We start from the raw sequence: 15026 nt of genomic DNA, 5'->3' as shown, positions 1-15026 counted from the left end.
TTCTGAGAGAAAAATACAGTAAACAGGCACTATTACTGATTAAATGAGGGTGAATTCAGTTTTATTGCTTTTAAGCAAGCGCAGTAATTCTAACTAAAAACTAACCAATATGGTCCCTTTAGAATTCCCAGGGATGTGTTTTTCATCAATACAAGAGAATACTTTCTATTTACCAGATGTAGGCACCTTATGGATGAGAGCCTTGTTCATATTTCATCTTATTCATCTTTCAGTTTCTAGCAGTTTCTGCTAGAAAGTAGCATTTTCATCTACCCTTCCATCCAATATCACCTGACACACAGTAGGCATCCAATAAATGTTTGCTGAATAAATATATTAGCATATTATTTGTTTGTAATTGTTTACTGCTCAGAATGCTTTTAAACTGGCTGTATAAATAGGCTAAATACTATCCTGACATTTTAAAAACTTTGATTATCAGAACTTTCTATTTCTTAGATACAACTAATTTTTATAGTCCTAAAGAATATGGATAGGAATTTAAGAGATTTTTTAGTGTGCCAGAAGAAGTTCCATTTCCCTTTATAGACACCAGGCAGAACTTTTCCAGACCTCCTTCTGTGTAACCAAACACTTTCAAGTAGCAACCAAACATCCCAAAGTGCCTAAGCTGGCTGAATGTCATAGCAGAAGACAGCTGGGGACATGATGTTGAGAATGACCAGTGTTTACACGATATTTACATACCAGATTCCACAGCTTTAAGACAGGTGTGTCCTGCTACCCTATTTTTTTTCCCTCAAAGAGCACCTGGATCCTGTCTGGAAAACAGATCAAGAACTGAACTGCCAATCACTATAGGTGGGATGACTAAATTTTCTGACTCTATAATTGGAAAAGCATGATTTGACATATGGATTTCTACTTTTGAGGACAATGGGATAGAACATGTAACACTGGGGCTGCTCTAAAAAATCCAAAATATGTGGTTTTTCCATACTCACAGGAATGACAAGAAAATCAAGAGGGACATAACTTTATAAAATAAATTCAATATGAAAGAACACAGCATAAACAATGTTAAAATACATGGGAAAACATTCACAACACATTTAACAGAAAAATGATTAATTTCCATGACATAAAAAGAAACCTTACAAGTCCAAAATTTAAAGATAAATAACCACAGAAAAATGGGCAAAGGATATCACAAATGATATATAAAAGAAACATAAAGGATTAGTAAACATTTGAAAAAGATGCTCAAACTCTCTATTTATTAGAGAAATGCAAGTTAAAGCAATAAGGAGCTACAATTCATCACTGTCTAATGGGCAAAAAGTCATAGGATTAAAGGTATTGTGTGTTGGCAAGAAGACAAAGAATGGCCCTCTCAACACTGGATGTGTTGACTTGGTGAGGCCTTTGTAGAAGTCATCATGGTGTTGGCCATCAAAACATACAAAGCCCTTAACACTTCAACTCTGCAATCCTACTTCTTAGACTCTATTCTAGAGTAACACTTGCTCACATGTACAGGCTAGCATGCTCATGGATGTCCTTTGCAGCATTTTTGTGGCAGCCAAAAGATAGGAATAATCTAAATATTTATCAACAAGAGGATCCCAGTAGTAAATTTCCCAATCTCTAACACGGTCTACCAGGCAGTTATTAAAAAGAGAGCAAGTCAGGGCAGAAATTATTCTTAGAGGGGAAGTAAGTGTCTACAAAAGGGCACCAGGGTCTTCTAGGGTGCCAGAAATGGTCTATGCCTTGTCTTAGGTGCTGGTTACATAAGTGTGTTGTTTGTGAAAGTTCATTGGTGTACACGTAAGATTTTGCACTTTTCTGCACATCAATAAAATATTTTTAAAAAAATTAACTAAAAAACAGATTTGGGAGACCCCATGCTTTAGTGGAAAGAGTACTATACTAGGAAGAAGGAGTTCTGAGCTCCAGCTCCTTTCTGCCCAAACTAGTTTGGGACTTTGGGCAAGTCACTTGGACTGAATTGCAGTTGACTCAATTCAAGGTAGGGATAATTTTATTCTGCTGAAAGATAGGGAACTGGGTCCAATGATTTCCATGTCTTTTTCATTTTTAGGTTTTATGGCTCTTTAAGCCATAACAGTTCAGTATTATTTACCTCCATTAAGTTTCTTTTATCTATCCCCTCTTCTCCATCCCTACTCCCATAACACTGATTCAGGCCCATATTTCACTTCCCTGGGATATTTCAAAAGTCTTCAAACTTGTCTCTCCAGTTCTACCCTTTAAAATCTATAATAAAACACTTTGGTTAGAGTATCTTTTGACAGTACAGCTCAAATCACGTCGCTGCTTTCTTCAAAAACCTTAGAAATCAGTGGGGCATGGTGCAAAGTGCACAGAAGCCATTATTGGAAAATCTGGGTTTGAATAGCTTACTGGCTGTCTAATCTTGGGCAAGCCATTGAGCCTCTGAATCTCAATTACCTCATCTGTGAAATGAGCGGAGTTATGGGACCTTCTTCCATTACTGCATGTCCCATGTACAAAGAACAGACTTTTAGCTACTGATGTGTCAAGTCCCAAGTCACACTTAACATCATCTGCCAGGGGGCCAGAGTAACGGCAGAGAATCAAGTTTCTTAGCTACCTTTACTTGACTTACTCCAATCAAGAGAGAGAATACTTCTGGGCAGACAGAGCTTCAACACAAAGCTCTACAACTGACTTGGCTGTTTGACAGGAGAACAAAAAGTGAAAGGTGCCTCCCTCTTTGCAGGCTTTGCCACAGAGAGAGTGGCACCTCATAGCAAAGGTTAACTGTCTTAATTGATAGGAAACCCAGCCTGTAAGATCTATAGACCTCTCTGTACACACCTAATGTTAGTAAGAACTGCTTAACAGAGATCTGGCACAAAATCAAAAGAAGCTAAAATCTTGTGGTTACCCTGCTGAGATAATTTAGGATGCATTAGTCAATGTTTCTCAGGCTGTTCATCCTGGATCAGGATAATTATGGAGAGGAATAAAAAAGGCCAGATTAGAAAACAGCTTGCCAGCAGAACCACTATATTTGCATGGGTTGATATTTAAATCAGCATCTGAAAACAGTACGTAGTTATGACTTGTTGCCTGCTCAGACTTTATGCCAAGTTCTGAAGCAAATTCAGCACTTGGCATTCATTTCAGAGGGAAAGCCTGGTTCCTTGTTACACAAGCCTCTTAAAATCTCTATCTTGACAGATACAAAGGCCACTCAGGCTGAGGATGCCCCTCACATTAGATGACTTGCATGATCTCCAGGAACTAATTTTGGAGAAAGAAGGCATATTCTTAACTTGATCTCTCTTCTTCCCAGGAAACTCAACCAAGAATCTTCTGAAATTTCACCTCCTTCCCTCCAAAGCTTCCTTGCTTGTCTGGAGGAATGAAGGTGTCTTCATTAACCTCACCCTGATCTGAAATAAAATTCCATGAAAATGCCTTTACTCTTCATCCAATTATGCATTTGCACTCAATTTCTTCCTGGCTTAGTGCCCAGCACATAATGGCCACTTAGTAAATATTTGCTCTTATTTACTGAGTATTCACTGTAAGCAGTCACTCTTTGATAGCACTCAGCATAATTACAAATAATTATTTGTGTAATTATTTGCTTAATGACTGTCTTCCTTACTAGACGGTGAGCATCACAAGGCCAGGGTTGGAGTTTGTCTTATTTACAGCTGTACTCTTAAAAACTACCACAATGCTTCACACTTAATACCCAATAAATATTCATTGAACAAAAGAACTTAATCCCAAAACAACCTGTACACTGGTATTTTTTTTAAATTTTTTAAATTTTTTGCTGTACGCGGGCCTCTCACTGTTGTGGCCTCTCCTGTTGCGGAGCACTGGCTCCGGACACGCAGGCTCAGCGGCCATGGCTCACGGGCCCAGCCACTCTGCGGCATGTGGGATCTTCCCGGACTGGGGCATGAACCCGTGTCCCCTGCATCGGCAGGTGGACTCTCAACCACTGTGCCACCAGGGAAGCCCTACACTTGGTATTATTATTTCTATATTATAGGTGAGGAAACTGAGGCTCAATACTTCAATAACTGTGCTTCAATAACTTGCCTAAGGTAAGAGCCGGAGTTCTGAGCACGTGCTCTTAACAACCATTGTATCCTGCCTCCCTCTTTTTAAGTCCTGTTCTACTATATACTAGCTGTAGCCTGGGAAAGTTTCATAAATTTTCTAAGCTTCGGTTTTGCTGTCTATAAACAAAGAAAATGGTATCTATTTTATAGATTTGTTATGAAATTTGCTTGAGTTTATATATGTAAAACACTTGGTTATAGTGGTTGGCATACAATCAATATTTAATAAAAGCTGCTGCTCCTGTATTGTTGTTATGGAATCAAATATTCAGAAGAAAGGGACTGTAGCTAGGGAATGCCACTTGCTGAAACCTGTCTCCCCTGCAAAATAGCACATTCCATTCGAGCAGTTGGACACATCTAATGGCTTTCTGTGCCACTCTCATCAACCCTCACTCAGCACATTCCATAAAACAGCTTGCATGTGAAAGTTGCTTTTGCTTAAAATTCAAATGTAGGAGAAGCAAAATATTTTAAAGTTAATTCTATTACACAAGCAATTGCTCAATAGAAATACTACAATCTGCATGGCTTAAAGCGAATAGCTCATGTTTTCAAGGAAATTGAGATTGGAAAAAAAAAATCAAGACTGCCTCCCAACCCCTTACAAGAGGGAATTTCATCATTACAGAGTTTTATTTCAATAGATAGTAAATTGATATCAGGAAACAGAGCAAAGAAAGAGAAAACTGCAAATTAGGCAGTCACTTCTTTCTGTGTTGAAATAGCTAGAGTGGTCAACATATACAAAACCACTTTATTTGTCACCTTCTGGTCTACTGCATCACTGTCACTTTAGTTCTTAACAGAAGACTCTAGACATACTTTATCATAGAATACAGTATCCATGGTTTTGCTTTCTGTGGTGTCAGTTATCCAAGGTCAACTGCGGTCCAAAAAATATTCAATGGAGTATTCCAGAAATAAACAATTCATAAGTTTTAAATTGCATGCTGTTCTGAGTAGCGTGATGAAACTTCACACTGTCCTGCTCTATCCCACCTGGGACACGAATCATCCCTTTGTCCAGTGCATCCCACCTGTAAGTTACTCAGCTGCCTAGGTTATCAGGTCAACTGTCATGGTATCAGCAGTGTTTGTGTTCAAGTAACCCTTATCTTACTTAATAATGGCCGCAAAGTGCAAGAGTAGTGATTCTGGCAGTTCGGATATTCTCTTACTGTGCCTAATTTATAAATTAAACTTTATCATAAGTATGCATGTATAGGGAAAAAACATAGTATATATGGGGATTGCTACTATCCACAGTTTCAGGCATCCATTGGGGAATCTTGGAACATACACCCTATGGAAAAGGGGGGACTACTGCACTACGAATGTCCAACATTCTGAACCACAGTGGTCTAGGTACACCTAGTTGCTCTAATGCAGTATGGGTAGCTGAGCTGGTCCTTAAGCCTGACTGCATATCGGAATCATTTGCAGTGCTTTTAAAGAACATTGATGCCCGGCTCTTCCTCAATTTCCATTCTGATTCAACTGATTTTTGACAATAAGTTTAGAGCTATCCTGCCTGGGTTTGGATCTTATCTCCTCTACTTACTATTTGGACAAATTACTTAACTTCTCTGTATTTAAGTTTCCTTACCAGTAAAATGAGGATAATCATAGAGTTGCCATGAAAGTCGAATAAGTTAACACATTTGAAATACTTAGAACAGTGTCTGGCACACTAGTAGAAGTAGTAATAAAGTATTTTAATTATTATACTCTGGTGTCATGAAAGAGAAAGGAATACTTGTAGAGTTTGCAATCACATGTGGAATGACAATGCTAAAATGGCAGCAAAGGTGTCTGTGTTTGAAGTTCATGAAAATGAAATCTCCTCACTGTAAAGTACTACTCTGAGGCAAAATCAGATGATATAAAATTGAGTTCCATCTGGAATTTGTCTTGACTTTATACATGGAGAAGTAAAAATCTAAACGTAACACATGGTTCTAGAACAACCCTATTTATCTGTACCCTCAATGGACCATCATTGCTAGTTTCCCCTGGTTAAAAAAAATTCTAAGGATAGAAAAATCCAAAGTCATATTTATCTGCAAATAAACAGCAATGTTAGGATGGTGGGGGTTCTCTTCACACTTGGCACCATTCCATGGGGAGGAGGGAACATCCATTCTACTTGTGAGAGAGGACAAAGAGTACTAACAGAAACTTCTCTGGGCTTTCTCTCCACCCCTGCTTACTCCTTGGCACAGCAGGAGCATCGACTTATCTGATTTGTAAGATTAGAATAAAAATAAGTGCTCATTCCTGACTTAACCTCTGCATTCTGGCTCTTGGGTCAGAATGTCCTCAAGTTGACATGACCCTTTCTCTCTTATGAAGTGTGCAGAGCTTTTATTCAACCTTCAAAATAAAGACGCAGACCTACTAGAGAATGGACTTGAGGATACCAGGAGGGGGAAGGGTAAGCTGGGACAAAGTGAGAGAGAGGCATGGACATATATACACTAACAAACGTAAGGTAGATAGCTAGTGGGAAGCAGCTGCATAGCACAGGGAGATCAGCTCGGTGCTTTGTGACCACCTAGAGGGGTGGGATAGGGAGGGTGGGAGGGAGGGAGACGCAAGAGGGAAGAGATATGGGAACATATGTATATGTATAACTGATTCACTTTGTTATAAAGCAGAAACTAACACACCATTGTAAAGCAATTATACTCCAATAAAGATGTTAAAAAAAAGATCCTCTAGACAAAATTATGCAACAAAGTTTAAATAACAGATAAAACATGATTATAAAATTTTTTCCTATTTGGATGGAGTGGCCTTAGGGTGGGCTTGGATGGGGGACACAAACTGTCCCCTGCCAAGTAAGCAGGTGTCACAAAGAGTTTCTTCTGTGATTTGCTGAGCTGCTGGAGTTCAGCTCTATAAAAGCAATTCCCTCATAGGTGTTTCCCAGACTCAAACTCCTTTTCTAGTTTGAGATCAAAGGGCCCTCCCCTGTGTGGCAGACAGAACAGATATGGGACCTCATACACCACTGGGCTAGCTTGCTATAGATCACGTAATACTACTAGCATGGGGGAAGCCAGCTCCTCTAGGTTATAGATATACTTTCTGCAATACAAATGAATCAATCACATGCCACAGTCCTAGCCAACTTGAAATGATTATAAAGATCTGGTAATAATCAGTTCTAGTTTTGCTACTAATTAATCATGTGACTTTAGAAAAGTTCCTTCTCTGGCTTTCAGTTTCTTCATTTGTGAAAATGATGGAGTTAGACAAGATTGCCTCCAACTCTAAAATACTATGATTCAACAGCTTCCACTTGCCTCTATATTACCAACACATGAGGCTGACTCACACTTAATGTCTGTGAGAGAAGAACTTATGAGGTACAATGAAGTCACAAAATCATTCCAAAACTATTCCAATTGTTGGAGCAACTTAAGAGAGACATATTTGCATTTTTCTATCTTGCCTCTTCCATGCCACCCTCAATCTCCCCTCCCCCTGACAGTCCTTTAAGATGAAAAATTTCACACTGAGTTTCTATCAGAACTGAGAAAGAAAGAAGTCAGCTTACTTTTTTGATCGTCTCATTATCAAGATAAGGTTTTATTTTTTTGAAACTGTAATCAGATAAAAATGTCCAAAGGACTAAAGAAACTGAGTAGGGCTATTAGTCTACTCATTTTCTTATTTAATTCCATCTGAAGGAACAATAGGCTCTTCTTGCCTTTGGCAATATAATAATTCAGCTGACATGCTAGAAATACCACACACCAAGATATAAAACGGTGGCCTTTTCTCTCTTTAAAAACAATCAATGCTTTCATTTGTGGACTTCAAAGTACACGTGAAATAAAAGTCTCAGCCCTGTGAGTCTAAGGTAAATCAAAGGGCTGTAAGTGTCATAAAAAAGTTTCCTGGTTCATTGCCCTTCTTCTAGGTAAGAAAGGAAACAAAAGTACTCCCAGGCAGATGAGTGTTCATCTCATTTTTATATTTCTTTTCCAAGCAGGCTTAAACAACTTCCCCTGATAACTCATTCCAATACAGTTCTCCCTTATGTCTGACTGAACCTCTCCTTGCTGCTTTGCAGGCCTACTTCCTCTTGTTAATTTAGTCTTGGCAGTGCTGAGACTGTTCACTGTCTTTCATATTGTCGTCTCATTCTGACTTCCAGAAATTCTAAAAGAAACCTTGAGAACTGAGTTAGGGGCCTATGATCAAGTTTAGATATTACCTGGAGGTCCTTATCATATACTAACATTTCTGGTGATGCTATTCCACCTCAGTCAAAGTTATTTCTCCTCTCTGGTTATTAGTACCTCATCTGTAAAATGAAATGAATATGAAAATATGTTAAGAGAAAGAAAGAATCACAATAGTGATGCAAATTATTATTGAATTGAAGGGTCTTCCTGGAGAAGTTGAACTCTTGGGGTTCAATCATTATTGCAAATGGAAAATGGCTGAAGATCCCTCTTTTCATACTGAACTATTCATTATTCACATGAACTTTGGCAAAACTGCTTAGTATTAGGCATCACATAATTAAATGCAAGCCTATCTTTCAATGCAGAGCTATGAGAGAAGACAATAGAAATAGGACTATGTCCACATCTGGATGATCATTCTGGAATTATAATTATCCCCAGGTTAGTTGCCCACTCTTCCAATGAACTGGCACCTTCTTAGAATGCCAGTGTACCGTGATGTTGGTGCTTAAAACAGTGCATTTGGTTTTAGTCATCATCTGGTTGGCCTTGCTGACTCATGGATTCTTCCACTTTAGTGGAAGTATTTGAGAAGAGGGTTGGTATCTGTTTCTACAAATCCAGGTGGATCTCAAACCAGGAGACAGTTCGTATCTTCTGGACAGAAACTTGGCACTATGATTTGACAAGGGTTTAAAAATCTTCTACTCTTTGGCCATAGAGCATCATGTGAATAAGTGGACTAACCACAATCTTAAACAATTTGTGCAGCTGCAGCATCACCAAGGAAACATTTCCATGGGGAAAAGGTGAAATTTGAGAGCAAACACATTGAAGAATTCTGAGCTCATCTTAAGATAAAAGCTGCAAAGCAGCCAGATCCACATAGCAAGAGTTTATGGCCAAATATTGCAGTAATATCTAATCCAGGTTACGGATCTACTTCACAGAGGAATTGGGACAAGACACCCAATTCCACCTATCAGTTTCCCTTGGACACTCATGAAATTTTATCTAGTTAAGAAGAAGAGATTCCATTAGGGCCAGGTTTCACAAGCACCCAGATTCGATGTGTGGTTGCTCTAGGGATATAATCTCACAAATGTCTGGAGTCTGACCTTTAGGGACAAGTGAGGCAGTCAGTTGATCAACATTAGATACCGAGTGCCCAGTTTGTGCACAGCTCCACCCTGGGAGTGACAAGAGAATAATAGAGAATATTAAGGCAAAGGGAAAGCAATTCTTCAGCCAGATATGTGATCAACCAACAAATATTTCTTGAACATCTATTGTATGCAAGACACCGTATCTCTGCCAAAAGACATGAATAAGGGGCCCTTCCAATGAGGGGCTGATGACTAAGTTGAAAGGTTAAGACATATTACTATGAACAGATAGCCAATAGTTCAAGGTGGTCTATAATCAGTGTCAAGTGATTCATATGAATATAACAACCAAGGGGTTTCAGAGGTACAAGTGAACAATTCTAACTGGGATGATCCAGAAGGCTTCCTGGAGAAGGTAGGACTTGTACTAGATGCTGTCAATTGGATAGGATTTTGACACATGAAAGAAGAGGACAAGCATGCTAGGCAAAGGAAATGGCATGAGCAAGGTCCTGAAGTAGGCAGGCCCAGTGCCTATTTGGAGAGAGGTAGCAGACAACCTTGGCTGAAATAGAAGACTTGTTGAGAGTAGCAGAAAAGAAGGCTGCAAAGAAGGAACCATGGGATCTCAGAGTTTGAAGGGATCCTAGAGATGATCAAATCCAAGCTCTGCTTGCCTTATTCTCACACAAACACAGCTTTCCCTAGTGTGCCAGCAATGCTTAATATGCATTTTAATAATGGGTCCAGATTCCTAACATCTACAGACATAGTAATTCTGGGAGAGTAGTTAGAGAAAGGCTTTGGAGTTGGATGCCTAGTTAAACCACTTGCTAAATGTTCACCCTTGGGTAAGTTTATTTATCCTTTATTTTTTCACCTATAAATGTGGATAATAATACCCTCACTTAAAGTGGAGGTAGGAAGAAAAGGAGATAGAATGCTTGAAGGAGTCAGAAAAGGAAGAGGAATCTGCAGTGTATTGCCAAAGAAAGCAGAAGTAGAAAGAATTCAAACAAGGGGAGGTTGTTAACAGCATGAAATAAAGCAAACAGGTCAAGGTAGTTGAGACCTGTCATAAGGCCACTAACTGTGACAATATGGAGGTCGCTGGTGACTTTTAAGAGATCAATTCTCGTATAAAAGGAGAGAGGCAGTTTGTAGAAAAAGGTGAGAAAGGAGGGGTGAGAAAGGAAGAAGAATAGAATGTAAAGGAACTGGAGCTGCAGGCACAGACCCTTCCATCATTTGTAGTGACAGAAGAGGAAGAGAGATGGTTTAGATTCAAAGGGGTCACAGGGTTGAATGATGTAATGGCTGGATGAGTATCTCAACTTACAACTGAAATGGCTGGTAGCTCCTGTAAGGACTTCTAACCCTAGCTTTCCTCCTTACCAAGAGGCAGGGAATGTGATAAAGGAAGAAGGAAGTTCCTACTCACAAAATATCTTCCCTCTTCCTTTTGTCTACAACTGCATAGGAAAAAAATACCTTTATAAAACAATCTGCCCATTTATAATACCATAAGATTGTCAGCTGAACAATTATGAGACTCCCTGTGTAGTAAAATCTCATTAATCTGGACTACACTAGTTTGGAATTTGTGGTAATTTAACCTGGGCTGGAGTTACCTTTGTACTACTTACAAAGAAAGGGTTCACTAAGCAAATAGTGTTGAAAAGATTACAAGGGAGCTAATTTAGCCTGCCAGGGGCCTAGTTCACCTATCTTTAAGAACATGCTGTTTTTTAAGAACTTAGGCATATTCATTATTAGAATGCAGATTGATTCTGCTAATTATAGATGAACATAATCTACTGCTAAAATCCTATATCTGTAACAGTTACTTTGCTCTCACTGAATATGCTCATTAGAAATAAAATTGCAATTCTTTATAGTTGGTTCACAATTCAGATTTATACATACCCCCTTTCTCCACCCTCATGAGTTAACCAATGTTCAGGAGGTATTACTCTAAACCAGCACATCACTTACCATGAACACAGTGGAAAAACTAATAAGTGATCAAAAAAGGCCTCAGAGCAGCCAAAATAGATGTCTTAAAGTTGATGCCTAAAATCCTGTATATCTCTCCATAGCAGGTTCTCTCACAGCTGATTTAACTCTTACTTAACATACTAAGTTGACACACCAACTTGGAGATCTTGTTTGTTTGTTTTTTAAAGTTTGTAACTAAGAAGAAGGAAAAAAAGGGCTGTTACATGAAGGGACACTGAGAGAAACTAGAAATGACTGCACACTGCAGAAAGGAGACAGGACGTGGATAAAATGTGGCTGATGTGGCTGTAATAACTAAAAAGCCACCACAGTCTAGGACAATTTAGAGTTAAAAGGCCTATATTCCTTAGTAAACCCAGAAAACTATAATAGAATATTATAGAGCAGTACAATGACTAATGACTAAAATTTTCCCTTTAAATGATCAAGCAAAGTTTAGATTATGTTGAATATATGCCTTAAAAAGACAGATAAGTTTACACACACACATACACACACACACACGATTTGTATTCATAATGGTTAACCTAAAAATGTGAAGTGCATTGATGCTTAAAACAATGAAGTTCATAATATTATCATATAATAATAATAACAATAAAATAGCAACATTTATTAACTGATTTTTTAAGTGATGAAGTGTGTGCAGATATCAAGCTAAGCCCTTTACCTACATAATTTCATTTAACTCTACTAATAATCCTAGGAAGTTTTAGTACCATTTCTAACTTTACAGTTGAAGTGAAAGTCAGAGAGGTTAAGGAACACACCCTAGGCCACAGAGAGAGAGGTGGGACTACAACTACAACTCAGTCCAATTCCTTGGCTGTATACTATGCCTTTCCAATGCTCCAGAAAATACAGCTCTCTAAAAATCATACTTTTCTGGAGGGCTCCAGATAGCTAATGCCTTACTGTATTTTTGTTTTCCAAACTTGTATTTAATAAATATCTTGATTCATAAGCAGAAAGACCTATGATCTAAGAGTCAGGTATGATGTTGTATGTAAACATGCTCCATTTTATAAGCTGAATGTAAAAGTAATAGTAAAAAACAGAACAAAACCAAAAACCCCATGAACATGTCTATTAGGCCCACCTTAAAATCTCAGATCAGTCTCTGTAGACTACGGATACTATTTTCAAATGAATAGCCAAGTAACAAAGAGATGAAATTTTAAAATATTAAGTGATCAGTTAAGATCTGGTCTCCCATTGTTTCCCCACTCACTCTGGAGAAATTTAACATGAGAATGGGCCAACGGAGCACGAAGGATGGGGGAATTGCAGGGGAGGCTAGAAATTCAGTTGGCTGTTATACAGGATTTAGGACAATCTGTTCATCAGCTGTTCTAAGAGAGCTATGAGGGCATAGAACACATGTGGGCATAGTGTGTACTGGGGGAAACAGGGGTGGGGTGGGGACATGCAAATGTATGCAGTTATCCACATTAGGAGTACAAGTGAGGGTAGCCACCACTTGTATATACAAAGAAAGATGTATAGACATCATTCACTCATGTAATTCCTTATACCTAAACCAAATGTTCTTTACTCATCTCTTCTTGTCTTAAGTCTACCCATTCAAGGGCCAGCTACAAATGCCACTTCTGCTGTGAAGTGTTCCATGATGCCTAAAGCTGAATTAAACTCTTTCCCTGTTTGGGCTCCCATAGTTTTTTTTCCCTTTTACACATTTACCACAGCACTGATGATACTCTATCTTATTATTAGAGTTATTCAAGTATGTGCTTTTTCTGCCCTCTATTCTACCATGAGTTCCTTGAGGGCAGGGGACTCTTTCTCATTTCTGTAGCTCGTACAAATCATAGCACAGTGCCCACTACATACTAGTTTCTGGGACAATGTTGACTCAGTGGCACTGGCCTAAGAGAATGGATTATCGTCTAGCTTACCTGAAGGAGCATTTGTTCTCTTTCTTTTCTTGCTTGACTCCCCTCCATTCTCAATGAGGCCTTCTGTGACCAGAGGGCCACTGGTACTGCCAAACTGCAGGGGCTCGTTGTTGTTGGCAGGGTCAAAGGGCAGCTGGTTCAACCCTAAAGAAGAAAAAGAAAGCCAAAATCCAGACTCCATTAAGGACTGGGATGTCTCCAGATTTTATTATATGAGCCACTAGAGGAAAACTCTCTAAATCTTAAGAGCCCAGGAATAACAGATGAATTCCTTAAAGCCAGTTGCCCTCTGCACTGTTTTACAGATCTTGTTGATAAATACAGAATTAAAATATAGGTTCTTATAAGACCATGACTCTGTCATTTGTAAGATCCCTCCTGTTTCTCGGAAATTAACATTTTTGACCACAAGCTATCAATTATCTTCTACCTCCTCCTCCCTTAAAGAGATAATAGAACTCGCAAGGGGGTTATTTAGTAATTGGAGTGATGGGGAATTACAACCCAAGTTTGAGTAGGGTTAATCCCATCTTCTTCAAATGATCCCAGAGCATGGTCACTTTACTAGTAGCTGCTGCACCATATAAAATGGCAAAAGGCATTTTCTATTATCCAAGTCCTATTGGTTTCAGCCAGGGATGAGCAGAGATAGTTTCTTACTCCCCTGGCAGAGCATCTGGAATTTCAAGTGTTTCAATTAAAACTTCATGAATACCATATGACCCAGCAATCCCACTCCTGGGCATATACCCTGAGAAAACCATAATTCAAAAAGAGTCATGTACCACAATGTTCATTGCAGCTCTATTTACAATAACCAGGACATGGAAGCAACCTAAGCGTTCATCGACCGATGAATGGATAAAGAAGATGTGGCACATATATACAATGAAATATTACTCAGCCATAAAAAGAAACGAAATTGAGTTATTTGTAGTGAGGTGGATGGACCTAGAGTCTGTCATACAGAGTGAAGTAAGTCAGAAAGAAAAACAAATACCGTATGCTAACACATATATATGGAATCTTAAAAAAAAAAAAGTTCTGAAGAACCTAGGGGCAGGACAGGAATAAAGACGCAGATGTAGAGAATGGACTTGAGGACACGGGGAGGGGAAAGGGTAAGCTGGGATGAAATGAGAGAGTGGCATGGACTAATATATACTGCCAAATGTAAAACAGATAGCTAGTGGGAAGCAGCCACATAACACAGGGAGATCAGCTGGGTGCTCTGTGACCACCTAGAAGGGTGGGATAGGGAGGGTGGGAGGGAGACGCAAGAGGGAGGAGATATGGGGATATATGTATATGTATAGCTGATTCACTTTGTTATAGAGCAGAAACTAACACACCATTGTAAAGCAATTATACTCCAATAAAGATGTTTAAAAAAAAAACTTCATGAAATGTGGAATGAAAAGCTTTGTTAAAGTCCAAAGTTAGGTGATCTCTCCTAAGCCTTTTATCTACTACTGGTCCTCTAATCCTATCAAAAGAGGAATCAAGTTGGCCTGCTATGGCTCACTCTTTAACCCTCAATTTTTCTATGGCCCGCAGCTGTACAATTCTTAAGGTAATGTTTGTAAAATGCCAATGAAAATTTGGAATCCAGTCAGCTAAAGGTCAATCAAGTTTCAGTAAAATGAATGCTAAGGTTCTAACAAAATGGCTTTACATTCTTGTTTTATT

At 38.8% G+C, this 15026-nt stretch overlaps 1 protein-coding gene across 8 annotated transcripts in view; it reads right to left on the bottom strand.

Annotated features, from left to right (window-relative positions):
• Positions 1–15026, bottom strand: part of ENOX2 (ecto-NOX disulfide-thiol exchanger 2) — a 298480-nt gene that overhangs the window by 169052 nt on the left and 114402 nt on the right. For 7 of the 8 annotated variants that reach the window (XM_027097557.1, XM_027097555.1, XM_027097550.1 and 4 more), the window contains exon 3: positions 13338–13481. The exons of the other annotated variant lie outside the window; for it this stretch is intronic. The gene's annotated coding sequence lies outside the window, so the exon portion shown is untranslated. The remainder of the gene's footprint in view (positions 1–13337; positions 13482–15026) is intronic. 8 annotated transcript variants of the gene reach the window in all.

The sequence above is a fragment of the Aethalodelphis obliquidens genome, unplaced genomic scaffold (genome assembly GCF_003676395.1).
Source record: "Aethalodelphis obliquidens isolate GAN/ISIS:26980383/991018 unplaced genomic scaffold, ASM367639v1 scaffold115, whole genome shotgun sequence".
Lineage (NCBI taxonomy): Eukaryota > Metazoa > Chordata > Mammalia > Artiodactyla > Delphinidae > Aethalodelphis > Aethalodelphis obliquidens.
The sequence above is the reverse complement of the archived record's forward strand: the minus strand, read 5'-3'. Positions and strand labels throughout refer to the sequence as shown.